At 34.8% G+C, this 21,118-nt stretch overlaps 1 protein-coding gene and 1 long non-coding RNA gene across 11 annotated transcripts in view; one reads left to right on the forward strand and one right to left on the reverse strand.

Annotated features, from left to right (window-relative positions):
- The window catches only part of LOC125672976 (uncharacterized), a 96,979-nt gene that overhangs the window by 37,419 nt on the left and 38,442 nt on the right, over window positions 1–21,118 (forward strand). For 2 of the 10 annotated variants that reach the window (XR_008801523.1, XM_056159607.1), the window contains exon 1: window positions 275–435. The exons of 4 other annotated variants lie outside the window; for them this stretch is intronic. The gene's annotated coding sequence lies outside the window, so the exon portion shown is untranslated. Of the gene's footprint in view, window positions 1–273; window positions 436–10,638; window positions 10,733–10,840; window positions 12,021–17,847; window positions 17,966–21,118 lie in introns of those variants that run through there. 4 more of the 10 variants (XM_056159611.1, XM_056159612.1, XR_008801524.1 and 1 more) reach the window with 4 other exon arrangements.
- Window positions 2,115–21,118, reverse strand: part of LOC130046601 (uncharacterized) — a 40,573-nt gene continuing 21,569 nt past the window's right edge. The window contains exon 3 of the long non-coding RNA XR_008801529.1: window positions 2,115–2,615. This is a non-coding gene — a long non-coding RNA (uncharacterized LOC130046601). The remainder of the gene's footprint in view (window positions 2,616–21,118) is intronic.

The following is a 21,118-nucleotide window of genomic DNA, read 5'->3' on the forward strand; positions in this document are numbered from 1 at the left end:
CTATAGGTGGTCCCCAGCCTAATAAAAAGATGTGCCCCCCTAACCGCAATTCCTGGATCTGCCCATGATCAGAAACAAATACACGGAGTTTATGCACACGTTATTCATAATAAAATATTTTGCATCTTTATGAAGATCCTACAGAATTCTAGAAAACGTCAGAATTAAAAAAAAATCGGAGAGGGCTACATTATTGCAGATATATCTAGGCTATTTGAGAAAAATATAATTTATATATTTTTCATTTTCCGTTCCGTTTTCCATTCCGTGTTTTAGCCACACCAAATACAATCTACGTATGTACAAGCTTCCCACTTTTTGCGCGATCGCTTGGAATGTTGTGGATGGTGTTCAAAATAATGATTTCTTAACCGGATTGTGTGTGACGTAACTAAATAACTTCCTGTTTACAAATTGTCCTTGACCCTTGACAAGGTAAACTTTATATCTTTATGCTATGTATTTCTTTTATTCAGCACCGATGAATATTTTCGACTTTGAAGAAAATTTTGCTTCATAGTAACTGCTTTTTCTCTCTTTTGATGATGATGATGACTACGATGACGATAAGTGTACTACCTCAATGCATATTTTTAGAAGAAATATGTTTTAAGCTATCTATAATTATAAATTGGATTTTGCATGGAAAGTCACGTACAAAGAATATTTATTTGATTATATAAAAATATATTACAAACCTGCAGGAATATTAATTTAATATTGATTTCCCTTTACCACACCCCAGTTCAGCCCCGTGTCAAAGTTAAGAAATAAGCTAAATCTTTCATCATTAGATATTAATAAAGCACATTCTACAATTATTTGAAGAATTACTATATTGATAATATTAACATGCAACTACAAAATACTGAATTCTCTAAACGTGGAAAATTGCTATTTTACAGTAAAATTAGAAAGAACTATGAATTGCAAGACTATTTGAAATTTCCAATTGCGAAAGTAGTACGCTAGCTCTAGATTAACAAAACTAAGAGTATCTGCCCACCCTTTAGAAATTGAAACTGGTAGATATTCAAAACCCTGTGTTCCAGAAGAATGTCGTTTTTGTCACTTTTGAATAACTACTGTTCAAGATGAATTACATTTTCTATATGACTGCTTCATGTATAAAGATATAAAAAAGAAATATTACCCTTTGAACATCTACAATTCAGAAGATAATATATGAAACGAAAACCATTGTAAAGTACTATGCAACCCTGTCCATGTAGTTCATGCTAGAAGGTTGTGTGAATTTTTTAATATATGAATGTTTTGAATTGCGCACCAATAGTAAAGTGCTATTACATTTAATCTATGTAATATGCAGTACTAAATTGCATACATACAGTCTAATATCACAGGTACATGTCAAATATATACTTGTATTTACATCTGTTAGTATTTAGTTTATTGTCATTATATAAATGGAATGGCCTAGTTCTATTTTAAAACACACGTATTTTCTATTTTTATCATTCTGGTTTTCCAATTTGAATATACAGATTTAATGCTATCTACTCTCAAAAGGATCATAGATAAAGCAATGCCTTAAAGCTATCTGGACAAATTGAAGTGGTAGATTTGTGAAACTGCTGAATAATGAAAGAAAAGTACAAAGATCGATCTGTTATTCTTTCTTTCCGTAATTCTAAAAATAGCTTGTTATAAATACTTCGTAAAGATTCCACAATATATTTTTAGTCTAGTTAGGAGATCAATCTAATATACGTGTATATGTGTGTGTATAAGATTATGTAGCTGTTAATTTATTGATTTACGATGGTATTAGACTTAACGTTTGGTTACTTGCGCTGAATTGAATATACTTTATTTACAAAACATTTCAAAAGGATTAAGCACAATGGGGTGTTGGTAAAACGCGGAACGGAAAATGGAACGGACTGGAAACGGAAAATATGTATTGATACATGTATATGATATGACAAGGTCATTTTATTATAAACTCAAAAGGTTTATTATGAACAAGTGAAGTAGAAAGTATATTTCTTGCGATTACAGAGAGAACAGGAAGTTATTCTTAGGTTCTACCGTTTTATCAATACTTCATAAGTTTTACTAGTTAGAATATTTTGACTTTGCCTTGGGCAGATCCTCACCAGTTACCACGTATACCCGTAATGTAGCAGAAAATTGCAGAATCGGTTCAAAACGATTTTAGGATTACATAAACGCGTAAATTTAAAGCTAATATTGAATACAACTAACCTCACTGATAACTCGTAAGTCCTTAACACTGTAAAAATACGTTAAAAAAATTGTAAACTGAACACTTTGAAATGTCACAATTCTCGATTCAAATTGACTGCTGTTTTACCGGAAATTGTCATCTGAACGCTGTGCTGTTTTCGAAAACGAATGCCCAATGAAGAACCGCCCACTACCTTATATGGAAAGAAATAAAACGTATAGTGACTACCTTTCGCAAAAATTATTTTAATTGATTTCATATTGTTTAGTACCAATCTCTGTTTGCCTTGGACTTTTGGTAGGACGTGACTTTCTTGACGCTACATCTTTACCGCGTGCTAAATGGTGACCTAGATTCTCATTGGTTAAAAGAGTTGAATCGCATCAGCGATTTCGGATTGGTGCTGAAAAGAAAGTTGAAATGACTTTAGTTCCGCCTCTTTACTGTAAGAAACGCTGTCATTGGTTTCTCGCTACCTATTAATCGATCTCATGACATTTGTTCTGTTTTCTATCACATGTATATTGCTCCTGCATGAAAAGCATGAGTGTAAATTTCAGTTCAGAACATTGTCAGTCTTATGTCGTCCAATGTAATTTAACACTTTCAAATCAAAATTCTAAACATGAAATGGCGATCAGATCACAAATTGTATTGCAGTTAATGAACTATTCAACTGTTCAAGTGATAAAAACAAATATTTGGTGGCGAGAAACCCGGGGATGAGGGAGTTATTTGTGACAATCTTGTGATTTGAATTGAGTTTCAGTGTATGATAAAAGTTTTAAAAATTGACCATTTTAAATTTCATTAATTTCGATGACCTTCCAACATGACCCGACTTACAGGAAGCCGTTTATGATTTGCAAATTTTTGCATATACGACGGAAGACGTTTTTGTAAACTCAAACACAATTTTTGTTTTTTGTTTACCTCGTAATATTGTTACTGTAAAGATATTGAAATGTTAACTGTGAAGTATTTCACATAGTGTTGGTAGATCCATTGTAAATAGATACTTTAAACTTCAACTATTTGACTTACAAGTTCCCATATTTGATAATTTAGGTTTCTGAGATAAGGTTTGATATTAAGACCAATTTAAGTACATGTATGTATATACATGTACCTGAGTGTGTACATGTAATATGGTAATATAATATTTGGTGAAATTCCACTGTCTTTAAATAATAAAGCTATAAACTTTATAATTCTATATGCTAAACAATACATATTTATCTGTTTAATGCAGAATAAAGAACCAAATCTTGTTGGATTACTATGTCACTTAAAGTTTAAATATCATGTAGAGAAATATGCTGCAATTCAAGCATTTAAAATACACAACTTTGATAAAATATGGATGAAGTGGGAAAATATTTTTGCAATTGATTAATTATTACTACATGTACTTGTCATTATTTTTAGTACATGTATTATTGTTATTATTATTACTTTCACTATTGTACAGCAAGTAACCTAAACCACCGGGAGATGTATGCATGTATGAAAGGTATGTTTGTGTAAGTGTCTGATGTATTGTATGTAACCAAAAAAATAAATAAATTATAAAAAAAAAAAAATATGGTAATTTTTCTGTGATCCCCTAGAAAGTCATTATACAAATTGCATTATAAAATGAAACAAATTGGTTTTAAGTCCCACCCCCACCCCCCCACCCCCTTTTTTTTTTTTTTTTTTTTTTTTTTTTTTTTTACAAAATGTTGTTGTATTCCCTTGTAAACATACTACATTGTATTTATGATACATTCCTTTCCCTTCCGCAAACAAACATATCGAAAGGAAATAAGTACATGTAAATAATGACGAAGTGTCTGTGCTCCGGAAAGCATATCTACAAAGATAACAAATGCAATATATATGTAAATACGGCATATAAACAACAAGAGCGTTTTATAACCCATAGAAAAAAGTTTTCAATCAGTCAGTATACTTTTTACTTGTGTAATGTGAATATTGATGTGCTAATCTTGCAACCAATGAGAATGTAGGTCACCATTTGACAGGCAGTAAATACGTAGCGCCGAGTCACGCCCTACTGTAAGTCCCAGGCAAACAGAGATTGGTACTAACGTCCCACTCGAGAAAGACAAAATGATTACGATGTGCAATGGACACGGAATCACTTAACCCTGTAGAAATGAAGACGAACAGGCTAGAGAGAAAACATGTGTTTGCCATTGCAATCTGGTTGATATTCTTAACCAGGGCTAATGAAACAATTTTCATCAAAAGATTGATTGAATGTTGTTTAACGTCCCTCGAGAGAATATTTTACTCATATGTAGACGTCGCTATTGCCGGTGAGGGGCTGTAATTACCAAAATATAGGCCTATGCTCGCCACCTATGGCCTTTGAGCAAGGAGGGGTGTTTATCGTGCCACACCTGCTTCGACACGGGACCTCGGTTTTTGCAGTCTCATCCGAAGGACCGTCCCATTTAGTCACCTCTTACGAAAAGCAAGGGGTACTGTCGACCTATTCTAACCTGGATCCCGGGGGAGGGGGTACTGAGGAGCTATTCTAACCCGGATCCCCCACGGGATTCATCAAAAGAAGAATATCAAATCTTCATATCAATTTAATTTGACGCTACAATGTTGTTAATAACTTACATTTCTTAATTTACAGCGTTTACTTGAAACTACAAGTTAATTTTCCTGTATAATAACGGCGTAGCAAAGATCGCAGTAACATTATCTGTAAAAGGTCATATCTCCTTTTTGGGGAGCTGAGCGCAAACGCAAAGACAAGTTCCGGTAACATGGAAGCTGTAAGCAAACTCAAAGGGTTTAGTTCTCTTTCAAATGGAATTAATGGCAAGTCATTTGTGAAGGTAACTATTAATGATATGTGACATGGTTTTACCGAAACATGTACTGAGTACAATTCTTATCTTGCTACATTGCGGGTATATGGGGCGCATTCTATCCTTAAACCTGGTCCGTAGTTCTAATATTATCACTTGAACGATAGAACATTTTATCTAAAATTATACTAGTACATATGTATTTTTAAAAGATCATCAAAGCTTATATGAAGAATATGAAACAAACGTTTGTGGGTACATGTAAGAGACACTACAACCCATTTTCACTAGTTCCATTTTCATCTGTTTTTCCTAATTATGCATTTAGTTTTTATACCGTTAAATATACTAGTAAAAACTTTCGTTTAAAGCAGATTTTTTAAAATCACAAGTTAATTCTGAAAACAATGAAACAGTTACTAGTATTTTTCACATCTCATTTTGTTTTAAACACAGTCTATGCGAAAGACATCGGACCGTCGGACCTGACCGATGTGCAGTGCCTCAGGTCCGATGCATCATTTTTTACACCGGACCGGAATGTCCGATGTCTCAATGTCCGGTTTTGAGCTTTACTATCTCGATGCGGAGTTTGTTATAATTAAAAAAAAATAGCACACATCCAAATACGTAAATGAATTGATTAAAACCGCATGGACTGTCTAAAGTATTATACGGGAGGGATTCCTGGTATAGTATTACTAGTATAATAAATAAGATTTCCTTGGTTTTGCATTTTCATGATATGTGTTTCACTTTTTTACATTAGGTTTTTCGGTCTGACAAAATTTGGTTCGGTCCGGTGTGTTCATTGATTACACTGGACCGAATGTCCTGTGTGGTCCAAAAACTTTCGCATATACTGTTAAAACATGATATTTTCTTCTAAGTATAATCTATATGTAAACAAAAACATGGCATAAGCCTTGTTTATGTAACAAAAAATTCCGAGTACTGTATCTCACTTTTAACTCGACAACTGACATTCAGATGTTTGCTGATCATTAGAAATACCTTGGATAACCTTTGTAAACATTAAAAATGGCCTTAAATGAGAAAATAGAATTTAAAAATTTCCAATTCAAATTGTGTCTTTGCTCATCACAACGATCACACCGTAAATTTAAAGAAATTGATTACCGAAACAAAATCAAATCGAAACGAACTCTAACGAAACAGTTATCTGTTTCGTTTCGTTCTGTTTCGTTAGATTTCGTTTCGATTCGATTTTGTTTCGGTAGGTTTCGGTTCTTTAACCTTCGTTTTATTTCTTTATGTTTCCTTTCGTTTTGCATTTTACAGTTACTCGCAAAACTCTACTAGAAAAATTTGACCACGACTGACATGCACCCCCCACTCCCATCCCCCTCCCCATGAACATTTTCTAGTAAGAGGAATTGACAGATTTGTTTCATAATATATGAAATAGCTAAAGAGATATAACAAAGAATCACTGTTTGAATTGAATTAAAAGGTCATCTCCTTATCAATCTGAATACATGTAAAACTTATACGGTACCAATTTTGATGCACCAGATGCGCATTTCGACAAATAATGTCTCTTCAGTGATGCTCAACTGAAATGTCTGAAATCCGAAAAATAACTATGAAGTTTTAAAGCTAAATATAGCCAAAAACAGCGTGCCAAAAAAGTGGAGCCAAATTCGTCCAAGGATAAGAGCTATGCATGAGGGAGATAATCCCTAATTTTGAAATGAATTTCTAAATTTTATAACAGCAATTAAATATACATCCGTATTTTCAAGCTAGTAACGAAGTACTTAGCTACTGGGCTGTAGAGACCCTCGGGGACTAACTAATACATGTAATGAAATGTGATTATTTAGATTAGAAAAGATACTATTATTTACGCTCATTTAGGATTGGAGTGTTGTAGTCACTTCAGTCTAATGATAAATTAAACACAAGATGTTTAACTTGCTGACTTTAGACGATAATGAATTATTGTTGTTTTATACATGCCTGCCACATTCCTGTATGGCCGTATTACTGATAGCAGAACCATGTAAGCGTATATATGTTACGTGTATACACGTGTTATGTGTAACAGATGTTTCAGAGAGAGAGAGGGGGGGAGAGAGAGAGGGAGAGAGAGAGAGAGAGAGAGAGAGAGAGAGAGAGAGAGAGAGAGAGGGGATGTATCTTGCTTAACGTCTCGCTCGAGAATTTTTCACTCATATGGAGACGTCACCAAGACCGGTGAAGGGCTTCAAATTTAGGCCTATGATCGGCTCTTATGGCCATTGAGCAGTGAGGGTTCTTTAGCGTGCCACACCTACTGTGACACGGGTCATCCGTTTTTAAGGTCATCTCCGAGGACCCGTGACATTTACACCTGATGCCGAGCGTTAAGCATGGAACTATCACTACCTGTTTTAACGACTTAGGTCTGTCGCGGCCGGGATTCGAACCCCGGCCTCCCGCATGCGGGGCGAACGCTCTGACCTCTCGGCCAGAGAGAGAGAGAGAGAGAAAGAGAGAGAGAGAGAGAGAAAGAGAGAGAGAACCACAAAAACCTTTTCAGTGTATCATCAGCGGTGGGACGATTTGAATTGGTATAATTAGTTGAATCTTAAATTCGCTTTTTTATTCTTAACTAAAAATTTTGATTAATTTAGATGAATTCTAATTTTTGAAATATTGTTATCTTATTACTTTGTTCACACACAATGCACATATTTTCAAACTGTTATAATTGTATTTTCTCTAAATTCGCGAATACATCGAATACATCAATTATGAATATACTTGAACAAATCAACTATTAATTTGATGCTCACATTTTAACAAAGATCTTTTGAATTACACAACACGCCCTGAAAATGATTTATGCCCTCTATATTTTCATTAAGTATAAATATACTACTAATACTAGCACTGTGGCATAGGACAATTGAATGAATTGAACATATTATATGAAATAAATATACCTCTAAGGCTCTGATACAATGTAGAGTAATAGTTGCTCTCTTCAACTGAATTATTGACATAATGCGCGCATTAATTTATTTGATGCCTATTGCGTCTATATTTCAATTGCTGAGAGCAAAAAAAATTAATACATTATGTAAAATTATCAAATATTAATTACAACATCTCCATTGATATGAGTTTTAAAATGAGCATTGATATTAATCAATGCATGCGTAAAGCTCGGCATTTACAAGCTAACACTTTTAAAGGCTGATTAGTTTAGGGAGGGGGGACTGAGATGTGTACCAGTTGAGGTGTTCACATATGCTTCTTCATATTTGAGAGATTATTGTCAATATTGAAATTTTAATAAAGCAATGAAGAAATAGTTTAAATGATGAATTGTCACTTTTCTTTTCTTTTGAACCACGTATCTATTGACAACTCTTTTTATCTGTTCCCTTCAAGTGTACATGTATTAACTTTGATGGGAAAACTATGGCATTGAGGCCATATCGAGGTTGTAGTTTCAATTCTAAATTGTTAGGAATCTGGGTTTTTAGCTCACCTGAGCTGAAAGCTCAAGTGAGCTTTTCTGATCACTTTTTGTCTGGCGTCCGTCCGTAACGTTTTTACATTTTCGATTTCGTTTCCACAACCTCTGGGCCAATTTCAACCAAACTTGGCACAGGGCATCCTTTGGCGAAGGGCTTTTACGTTTCTTCACACGAGGAGCCAGGCCCCCTTCAAAGAGGAGATAATCACGAAAATGCAAAACTTTGGTGAGGTCTTTTAAAAGTCTTCTCAGGAACCACTGGGTCAGAAAAGTTGAAATTTACATGAAAGCGTCCGGACATAGTGCAGATACAAGTTTGTTAAAACCATTGTCTCGGGGGTAGGATGGGGTCACAATAGGGGATCAAATTTTTACATGCAAATATATAGGGAAAATCTTTGAAAATCTTGATCTCAATAACCACTGGGCCAGAAAAGTGGAAATTAACCTGATATAAAGTAGATTTAAGTTTGTTGAAACCATGGTCCCTGTGGGTAGGGTGGGACCAGAATTGGGGATTAAAGTTTTAAATTCAAAATGTATTTGGATTTTTTTTAACAATCTTCTTCTCAAGAGCCACTTGGTCAGAAAAGTGGAAATTCACATGAAATCTTCCTGACATAGAGTAGATTCAAGTTTGTTCAAAGGAAAAATTTAAAAATATCTCTTAGACTATATAAGCGAGGGCTTTCTTATTTTGCATATGCATTCTTTACAAAAGACCTTTCATGTGGTTATTATTATTATTATGTTTATTCAGGCAAAGCATAAGATAAATTACAAATCTTAATCATATACATTGTAAAATACATTAATAATGTCAATTAGGAATCACAAATGAATTTTTGACACATTGTTATATGTATGCAATAGCACTCCAGATAATACCACAGCTATAGCCGCCAACAACATCATTATCAAAAATACATGCTTATCACAGCATCAGGTCTTATCACAGACAATATAAAGTATATTCTATAAATAAATTTTTGCCTAGGATAACCCACGAAAGCAATTTATAAATCTTGCTTATTTCCAATGGGGTCCTAAGATGTGATCCAATGGTGTGTGATTTTGTGAGTTTGACTTGGAAGTTTGATCTATCTTTGACAAAAGTGTGACCAATTTAATGTCCTGAACTATTTAAGGTAGATCTTTCATATCTTGTATATAAATTTCTAATGGTAAGACTTTTTATTTCATATTATGTCCTTTGACCTTGTGACTGTGAACTCTGAGTTTGACCTACCTTTCAGAAAACATACCTTATTTAGTATCTCCAGAACTAATTTAGGAAGGGCTTTCGTATTTTGTCTATAGATGCCTTGTGACACAATGGTGTTTTATCTTTTGATCTTGCGTTTGACCGACTTTTTGAAGAAAAAAAACCCTGGCCTATTTAATATCTCCTGAACTATTTTAAGGTAGAACTTTCATATTTTGTGTATAGATTCTTTATGGCAAGACCTTGCTATACTTTGGTATTTGAACTTGTGCCCTTGAACGACGACAGGGTAAAGATGATTCTGGTGAGCGATATGGCCCATGGCTCTCTTGTTTAATCAATGCTTTAATTTAGATCTGAATAAGCAGGCAATGGAATTTGATGACAATATAAATTGTGTAGAAATTTTTACAGATGATAAACCTTATATCTAATGTTTGTAAAGTTATCAATATTGCAGGCGTGACTGTTGTTCGTCATAATCATCTGATCTGTATGACATCGTCTTCGCTAGCCAAGGGTTTTCGGTCCATTCCGCTTCCCGGAGCGTAGTGGACCGAAAACCCTTGGCTAGCGGCGATGGTATGAAATGAAAAATAATAAAAGTGTAAGAAGAGTCTAAGGAAATAAATACTTATTGTTAGATTTTCAAAAATACGTTAAACACTAGGGAAAAAAATGTCAATAAAAATTTGCACTTTTGATTTTAATTTTGTTAGATAACAGAGTCTGAGATAGACATCATGTAAGGTCAGATATTTGAGTATATAGGGAGTTCCATGAAGTGTTGCTCGTTTGTTGCATGATATTTTTTTCATTAAATTATGATCGAATTTGTTAAATATGATAGTGCTTATTTCAATCTTTTAACAATTGCAAGGACGGAGCAATGGATAATTAGCCTCGAGTTATAATTAGCATTTTATTACCACAATGCCTAAGAAAACCATCTCACTGAAAAGACCTTATGCAAGGTAAGTTTACTACATGAATAATTCCATTTAACAGAGAAAATAAAAATCTTTCATTACATGTATTTGCAATCAGAAATGTGGATTTTAATTTTACTTTTCACTTCAAAGGCATAAAAAATAGAACAAGAATGACTCCGATATTCGTCCAAAGTAGACGGGATTTAACCGGTGTTGTAGCATCTATATACCCCCTCCCCTCCCCGGAAAACGGACCGAAGTTAGACCTCCCCTGAGGGCAGAAAATGCCACATTATATTTCCCCCAATGAAGAAAGTCAGTTAAGAGTTTACTACTGGACGACAATTAAGCGTCCTCAGAGAATTTCCCCTATCATTTCCGGATTGTATCCCTCTGGGATTAGGTAGGGAAGATATAACCTTTTTCAGTATCAATAGTTTTCCAAATTTGTTATTTTATCCATTGAATAATATTTCTCCAAATTATATTGATGTACTTATATCATGTACACTGTACTTTAATTGAATAAAGAACCATACATGCAGAAGTACACTAAAGGCTACACTCTATTCGTTTAGGCATTTTATCAAACAAATAGATCATTTAGTTAATTGGAAATTTGTTTTCAAAAATGTATACTCAACTTATTTCATTAAGTGAATAAGTCGAGAAAGACCCAATTGTATAAAATGAATTTCTAAGATTGTATGTTGTTTTATAAGTTTTAGTAAAAGAACCGGAAACGGGTAGGTAGCATCGACAGACGATCGAGAATCGCGCTATTCTGGTGGTGGTGGTGGGGAGGTCTACACTGCAGCGCCTTTCCTTAGGGAAAGATGGTCCCAGGTTGATTCTTCCTAGAGGAATTTCCATACTGGGCACATTTTTCCGAAAGAAAGTCTAACGTGGGCCGTTCCGGATTGGGTGGGGGTTCTATACATGGAACATTTTGTTCTACTGCACCGGTACTCCCAGCTACATGTACTATCAGACTACTCAGAAGATAACAAAGATGACAATTTCCCGTTCCGAAGAAAAGAAATTATCTATAGAAAGGAGTTCAGGAAAGAAGATTAGAGAAGTTTGGAGAGAATTTTTAGGGAATTATTGAAATAGAAACTTTCTCACAAAAATTGCCGATTAAACATGATACAAGGTGAAGATAACGAACAGTGATCAATCTCATAACTCCTATAAGCAATACAAAATAGATAGTTGGCAAACACGGACCCCTGGACACACCAGAGGTGGGACCAGCTGCCTAGGAGGAGTAAGCAGATACAACTATGCCTTCCAAACGGCTAAGTGACAAACCATCATATCACGAAAGGTGAAGATTACGAACAGTGATCAATCTCATAACTCCGATCAGGAATACAAAATAAAGAGTTGGGCAAACACAGACCCCTGGATATACCAGATGTGGAAACAGGTGCCTAGGAGGAGTAAGCATCCCCTGTCGACCGGTCACACCCGCCGTAAGCTCTACATCCTTATCAGGCAAACGGAGCAATCCGCAGTTAAATCAGTTTGCCATGAACGGCCAAAGTATCGGTATGAAACACGTCAGACAGCAAACTGGATTGGCAAACTAGATCATTCTGTTCAGATATCGATGCCGATTTTCTTCCAAGTATTACATACATATGAGTTGCAGAAGGCAGTAAAACACCAGTATTGGATTATGGTTAGCATAAATATGAAAGGTACGATGGAGAAAGGAGATACATGTATCCTTTACCTCAATTAACAGAGAATTAACGATACACAGGAAATTTTAGGAATCCTAAAAAGCTCCAAGTAGGTATGATGAAGATGAAAACATTCCACAATAAGAGGTAGTCATCTGCATCATCCTGTTGATCATCAGAGATTTTTACCCTTTTTATTTTGACCACATTATGACCCCACCTTAGCCTCATGGGATCACGACTTAACTGAATATGAATCCATGCAATACAGAGATTCTTCTGGGCAAGATTGTTAAAGACACACACCCCTTCATTCATGTATCATGTAAAATTTAATTTCTGATTCTAGCCGCATCCAAAATCCAAGGTCCATAATTAGAAGAAAAAAACTTGAACCACACAATTTTTTATGCTACTCTTGAAAAGAATGAAGTTTTTAAAATATCCCAGTCTAGTATCAACAAGGCTAATCATGGCCAGCTGCTCACAAGAATATGATTTTTAAAGATGTTTTACTGTACATTCTGACCCAACACTAGCCTCAGGAACTAGAAATTGGATAAAATTGAATCTATATTTCCCGAGGATGTTTGTATGTTAATTAATTAATATAAAAGATAATGAGCTTGTTAATTTTCAGAACGTTTTGAGAAAAGTTTTCTCTGTATATCTCTATGATAAATCGTCTTATACCCCTAACCTCCACTCCTATCCCCACCCCTTGCGATTATTTAAACAAACTTGAATTTACACTTCCTGAGGGATATGTGACTCATTATTGTCACTAATGAAGGCTCCGTTGTTTTAAAAAAAATTAAAAGATTGTTCCTTTATATCCTCGTATAAAACTAATCCCTTAATTTTATTGTCGCCCCAATTCTACCCCTGGTGGCCATGATTTCAACAATTTTGAATCTAAATCTTATTCAAAGGAATGTTTCACATAAAGTTTGTGGTTTTTTTTTGGTCCAGTGGTTCGTAAGAAGATAATCAAAAGATACCACATTGTTTTTACTTCTAGTATTCCTTAATTATCACGCCTTTGAAAAGAGTGAAATCTTTTTTACCCAAGGATGCTCTATGGCAGATTAGGTTGGAATTAGTCCTGCAGTTCTGGAGAGTAAAAGAAAGTGTGAGGTATACAGACGGACGGACAGACAGACGGATGGATAGGCACCAGACAACAGGTGATTAAAAAAGCTCACTCGAGCTTATAGCTCAGGTAAGTTAAACCCTGAACGCTTGATTCAACAAAATTTTCAAATGCCCGAGATAAAGAAATTGTTCTTCAAGTTTCATTTAAAGAAGTCCCCATTTCCATGATTAATCATAAAAGCAAATAACTTTCCATTTATCATTCTTCAATACCATTTCATTGGAAATATTTCTCCAGTCACAATTTAACCTCATGGAAATTCCAAAAGCGGTCATGTTCCTCCATATCCAAGACTGGCACCAAGGGATTTGATTAAAATGTCCAATTTGGCCATGAAAACGATGACCTCAGTTAAACGTATCGTGGATAAAGTACGAGAGATATAGAAGATATTGAGTCACAAAAACTTCCCCGAAATAAGCAGCAGGTTTGTGAAGAAATGAGGAAAATCCAGATGAAATCAAAGACGTACTACACGAGTTTGAAAATCATTTAAGGAGAATTTGTGTTCTCCGGGATTTTCTAGTTTTTATTCTAACCAGCAAATTCTAATTTGAAGAGGATACAATTGCTGATAAGACGTACAGACGTACTACACTTTTCTTTCACTTTGACATCCAGGCAAGGAGAAAAGAATTGAGAAATATACAAGCGATTGGTTCAGATGGTGAGGTAGCATTATATCAATTGCTTCTTTTATGACATTTGAAAACGTTCTGCCTTTACGATGTTTCAACCATAACAACAACAAAAACATATCTAAAACGTTCAAAAATGCTGGTGCATCACAACAGTCAAGAAAATGTAATACTTTCAGATGTACTCGGATCTATTGGTCATGGAACAACATTTCTTGGATTAGTTAACTGTTTCACCCATATAGAATTTGATCAAGATTTGGACACATTAATACGAAATGGGAGTCATTTGTTCTTGGGATTTTCGTCTTAGTACAAATCATTGATCATGTACACCTAAATATCACACGATACAAAGAACCTAGGCAGGACTACAACACAATCTAGAAGTTTATACTACTAATGACAATGGTTGATTGATTGAATAATTTGAATATTATTTTTCGAAAATCTTTCACTGATATGGAGACGTCTGCATTGCCGGTGAAGGGCTGCAAAATTTAGACCTATGCTCGGTGCTTACGGCTTCTCAGCAGGGAGGGATCTTTATCGTGCCACATCTGCTGTGACAAGGGACTTCGGTTTTGCGGTCTCATCCGAAGCTTACTAGCTTGAAAATACGGATGTATATTTAATTGCTGTTATAAAATTTAGAAATTCATTTCAAAATTAAGGATTATCTCCCTCATGCATAGCTCTTATCCTTGGACGAATTTGGCTCCACTTGTTTGGCACGCTGTTTTTGGCTACATTTAGATCTAAAACTTCATAGTTATTTCGGATTTCAAACATTTCGGTTGAGCATCACTGAAGAGACATTATTTGTTGAAATGCGCATCTGGTGCATCAAAATTGGTGCCGTATAAGTTTTACATGTAGATGAAAAGTGGAGGATATGTACAACAATATTTTGAAGTTGGAAATTATTTTGTCAAAAATATAGTTTTAGTAGAAGGTAATCTGGAAAAAATTTAAAACCCCTGCTGGACTCGAACCTGCGACCTACAGTTCAGCAGTCAGTATTCTAACCTACTGAGCTACTCGACTAGGTATTTAAATGGAAAAGGACAAGTCAAATATTGCTTATATCGATTTTTTCATCCATGTTTTTAAAGGAAGTCAGCCATTATCACGATGTAGAGTACTACCTTAAATTTGATGCTCAAAACATTATTTCAAATCACGATCACAATACAACCTATCATGCTGTCCGGCATGTTTCTTACCGATTGCTAGAGCGTTCTTGGCACACTGATTTTGACTACGTATAACTCCGTTTTCCTGATCATGATATAGGGCTCACGACGGGTGTGACCGGACAATAGGCAATGCTTACACCTCCTAAGCACATGATCCCAACTCTGGTGTGTCCAGGGGTCCGTGTTTGCCCAACTATCTATTTTGTATTGCTGATAGGAGTTATGATATTGATCACTGTCCGTTATCTTCACTTTTCATATAGAATGATCATGAACAATATTAAAGAAAAACGGAAACTTATCATGACAGGTGAAAATAACGAACATTGATCAATCATTTGATACTTTGAAAACGTTACAAACAGTGTATTCACTTGTCTTCCCCATTTTGTTCTGCCTGATCTATATCCATGTGTATGTGTCTTTGAATTTGGTAATAATATTGGTGGAATGAGAAGTATGTTTGTCAATTTTATAGTATTTCGTACTATATACATTTTTATCAATAAAGGTATAAAGTATATGCTAATTATTGTTTTTATTATCATCATGACTATTTACTAAACTAAGTTTTTGTTTTTTTCTTATTTTGAGATAACCGTATCCATAAATACCCAATTGCACAATAAATACAAGTTTAAAAAGGTATAAATACAGTACAAAAAGTAAATGCATTAAAATTTCACATGCCCTATTCGCACATTTTCGGATGTTTCCGGAAAGCGGGAAAACAATGTCGAATGTCTTACGGTAATCTCCATCTGTATGTTAAATCAAAATACAACGAATATATTTATTGTCTTTTTCCATTAGATGTTAGTAATCACCACTTACAGTAGTGACCTACATAACGGATGTTGTACAAAGTTCATACTTCCGGTGAACGTAATACATTTGAAACGTTTTTCCCGAGCTTGATGAAAAGACCCGAAAAGTTGCGATTGCATTTTAAAAGATCCTCAAGACTTTGTTTCACTTCATTTGTATACCCATTTACTCTCTCGTATTCGTACCAGATGAAAGAGGTGAAAAAACAAACAAAAAACTAGTGTTATCTGTTTTAGTTTGTTTCTATTGTTTTACATGCAAAGCGCTTTCGGGTAATTGGTCTTAATTAGATGTATCGCCGAGGTGGTCTAGAACTTAACGCGTTCACCCCGCATGCGGAAGGCCGGGATTCGAATCCCGGCCGCGACAGACCTAAGTCGTTAAAACCACAGGCAGTTGCATCGCTTGGGGGTCGAATTTACTATATAAAGAGTAGTAAATTCGACACCAAAGCGATGCAATTGCCTGTGGTTAAAACAGCTAGGTAGTGACAGTTCTATTGCCAAACGCTCGGCATCAAATGTGAATTTCACTGGTCCTCGGAGATGACCTTAAAAACGGATGTCCCGTGTCACCGTGGGTGTGGCAGGCTAAAGAACCCTCACTGCTCAATGGCCATCAGCGCCGAGTATATGCCTAAATTTGAAGCTATTCACAGATTTTGGTTACGTCTTCATATGAGTGAAAAAATATCGAAAGAGACGTTAAACAAGATACAATCAATCAATCTTAATTAGATAAAGCGCTATATAAATGTATAATGATAATAATAACTGTACCAGCAAACTTAAAGAAGTATTTCAAATGACAAAAATATCTGGTATATCCAGGGGTCCGTGTTTGCCCAACTATCTATTTTGTATCGCTTATAGGAATTATGAGATTGATCACTGTTCGTTATCTTCACATTTTCATCAAAAGAATTAAAGATGTTTTTTTTTAAAAATGTTTACACATGCATACTATATACCAAGTTTTCCCCGCCCTGGAGTCAGAACCCGTATTCCGGGAATCGTGCAATGTACAATTTTGGTAGAGGAATTCCTGCTCTACATCATTATGCAATTAATTTTTCTTACACTTGATGGCTTGTTTTTACTCCAGGGTGGAACCAAAATTGTTATAGTGATTATATTATCATTATCATTTGAAAGACTTACCGGAAAAAGTAAATGCATATTAAGGAAAATCAGAAAAGGGTGTACTTAAGTTGTGATTTCGCAACCCCAGGTCTTTTTTTTTAACTATAGGACAAGTCCATATTAGATTATTAGTCATATTGTGTAAATGTAACATATATCATATTTGCATTATTATGTAAAGTCTTTCATTGGAATAGGTACTTTGAACGGCATCATTTGTTTTATACGCTTGCTGAATATTAGAATTTAGCTTAGATATTCAGAACAGAAATTCTTTTTGTAACGTGTGTAGCCCTTGGGAGTAGTGATACTTTTAACTAATACTCAGGTGATCGATAAGGCCTGTGGGCCTCTTGTTTATTGATACAAGGGTTTTGATTTGTGCTATGTGACAAAGTACTAAATTAAATTAGCATCATCAATATATAATTTACCCTTAATAGCTAATAAAAATTACATCGAAATTCATTTATTCGTCGATCTTAATTTTCATTTTTTTTTTATCCAAACAGGATACTAATATCCACTAAGACAAGTACACGTTGCATTAATGACACATAGTTAACTTCCTTGTCCAAAAAAAATTTCAATGAGCCACCGCTACTTCCTAGTTCTGTAGAGGTAAGACTGTTAATTGAGTTTGAAACACTACTTGATTTTCGGTATTATCTAGAAATTTAAATAACATGTTTAATGTAGCGGTATGCAAACGTAAAAGTAGAATAACCATATGTTCAGATCGATAAATATACACACACTGTTTCAATCGACAAAAATGAGTTTGTTTATATTTTGTTTTATATTTTGATAATCATCTCCCTGTATAGGTCTACAGTATTTATTTTTACGTTTTCATTCATGAATGTGTGCATAGAGCTACATGTAAGGGTTCTTCATCACGTCTGTATCTAATCCATTGTAGGAAACCGGTGTTTTAAAAAGGTACAAAAACTATAGTATTGTGATTCCGAACGATTCTAAATATATTTTTGGATCAATATATACATGAATGTGAATAAAATACTATACTATTCGGTGCTTGAATATCAAATTAACAAACTGTAGCACCCTTACCATTGAGAAGAATTTTTTGAAATATCTGAATAACACTACACATGTAAGACTTAAAAACTTCAATTGTAGGCGTTATCTCGTGGCGTTATCTCGTCCGACCCCGAGGTCATGGTGTTAATGAACTTAAATATTGAACTTACATTTAAACATAAGCTACAAGACGATGTCTACCTGTTGTAAATATTCATGAAAATATAAGGGATTTATTGGGATTTTAAAATTTTTTGAGCTTATATAAGGAAAATAAGGTCCTCTGACAAAAACTAAAGAACATTAGAAAAATAGGGGTCCGTTTTAAAGCCTCAACGATCTCGTGTATAAAGGGTCAAAAATGACGTTTTCTATCATAAACCTTATCATTTGAACTCCATCAACATTTCCAGGAGTAGTCACATGATATAATGTGGAATAATCTAAAACTTGTTAAGTAAATTAGATATTATTTAGCCTAATGTATGACTTTCAAAACATTTCTTTTTTTTCAGAATCTCAAACTCTTGAGTTAGCTTTAATAGTAACATATGCCATTTAGAAAGATACAAAATGTGCAGGAAAAAGAAAAAATGTCTTGACTGTCGGCGTTGTCAATGCTCTCAAGATAATGTTTTTCATTGCTTGGCGTTTATCTGACATTTTACTTGTGTTGTCGTCAGCCAAAGTAAACTTCAGATTTTCCTCAAATATTTGAGGGAGCATATGCCCTCCCTTAAATATTTTAGGAAAATCTCAAATCTAAGTGCTGAGGAATTTCAAATTTACATTCAAACATTCCAAAGTTAAGAATATCTCAACTTTGAGGAGTGAGTTAAGGAAAATCCCTAATATTGAGATGATGAACGTTTTGATTGATTGATTGATTGATGTTTTCCGCCACACCCAACAATTTTTCAGTTGTATGGAAGAGAGAACCCAGAAAGAGTGTACCTGGGAAGAGACCACCGACCTTCCGAAAGTAAACTGGGAAACTTTCTCACTTATCGGCGCGAGCGGGATTCGAACCCGCGCCGACAGATGCGAGAGGCCGTGTGATTTTAAGCGCGATGCTCTAACCACTCGGCCACGGAGGCCCCATGAACGTTTTGTACAATACAATATGAGAAAATCTCAGATATTTGAGAAATTACTCAAAGTTAAGGAATTTCTCAAATTCAAGTGTCTTTATACAATCAAAGCCTGATATAGAATGTTAAATTCTTATTGTGGCACTCAATCGCACTAAAATACATGACCACATTTGAAAGAACTAGAATAGGGATTATCCACTCTTTTTTTTTTCCTTCTTTTTTTTGTGTCTTGACATAAGAAATAAGATGCTCTAGTGTTATCTGTGAGCTCTCAAATGCTCCTGTAAGATTTGTATTATTGGTCCAGGGATGTTAGGATGGGATACTATCAATCATAATTGAAAGTCTCCCGACACAACGGCACTAACGAGCTTAGCAGTCTGAGTTAATTGCCCTTAATCGAATGCGGGTGGTTTCGTCCCCATTACATATTCGCACCTAGTGGATTCGCACCAAGTGGTTTCGTCCCTATTTCAATGCAGGTAACATAAGGTAGAGAACATTGCCTTAGAGTCGAGTGGTTTCGCCCCAATAAATATAACAATTTAACATATCTTAAAATTATAACGATTTAACACTTGATCAATTACTTTCACTTAAATATTGTTGCTTTAAGTTTATGCTATAAATTGAATTCTTCATTTTGAGATTTATATAAATATATCTAAGATTAATAAAATCACATAATAGACACACTAATTTTATCTACATAATGCTAATTCTGTTTCATATGATAATTTTTACTTACTGATTTTCCACAATGAATGCAACTTGCCATGGCAAAAATTCTTGGTACATGTATAATGATAGAAATGGACATCGTTTGGACGTCGGTAAAATAATATACTGTATAGTATTAATTAATTTCAATTCAATTGCTCATCGTTAAAAGAGAGTATGCTCTGATCAATCGTCCTGACCACTGTTGCCATATATAAACATTCAAAAATTGTTGGTATAATGATCAAAATGAACATACCTTGGGGCGTCGGTAAATAAATTAATATATAGCATTCATCCCCTAATTTCAATTAAATTGCTCACCGTTAAAGGAGAGTATGCACTGATCAATCGTTCCGACCACTGTTGCTACATACTCAATGGGACGAAACCACTTAGGACGAATCCACTTGGGGCGTACAGGTAAAGGTGCGAATCCACTAGGTGCGAATATGTAATCGGGACGAAACCACCCGTCACCCCCTTAATCCATATTGGTTTAAATGGTCATATAGATATATTCTTTGGTAGCCAAAATGTACTACCAACTAGAGAACGATGGCAACAGTGAATATTACATGTTTGTATCATTTAATCATTACTAGAGTGACATGACAGGTTTAGCCGTACCGTATTGGGCCTGCTTGCTTAGGCACCATGTGGTCACACGCTAAACCATTTAAGGCTGGTCATTTTGCAAGCACGTGATTATGATACGTTATACATATCTGAGAATTGTTGATTTTTCGTATTAAAAAAGTTTTATCTAGTCCGCACTAGAGAGAAAAGGGGCAAAGTACTCCTGATCAGCATTTTATCTTACTCTGTTTTATAGAAGACAGAGGTTGACAAACTAAAGTTCACTACCACATAATTATAGGATTAAACATTTATGTTAAGTTTGTGGGTAAAATGT

The sequence above is a fragment of the Ostrea edulis genome, chromosome 3 (genome assembly GCF_947568905.1).
Source record: "Ostrea edulis chromosome 3, xbOstEdul1.1, whole genome shotgun sequence".
In the NCBI taxonomy this organism is placed as follows: domain Eukaryota; kingdom Metazoa; phylum Mollusca; class Bivalvia; order Ostreida; family Ostreidae; genus Ostrea; species Ostrea edulis.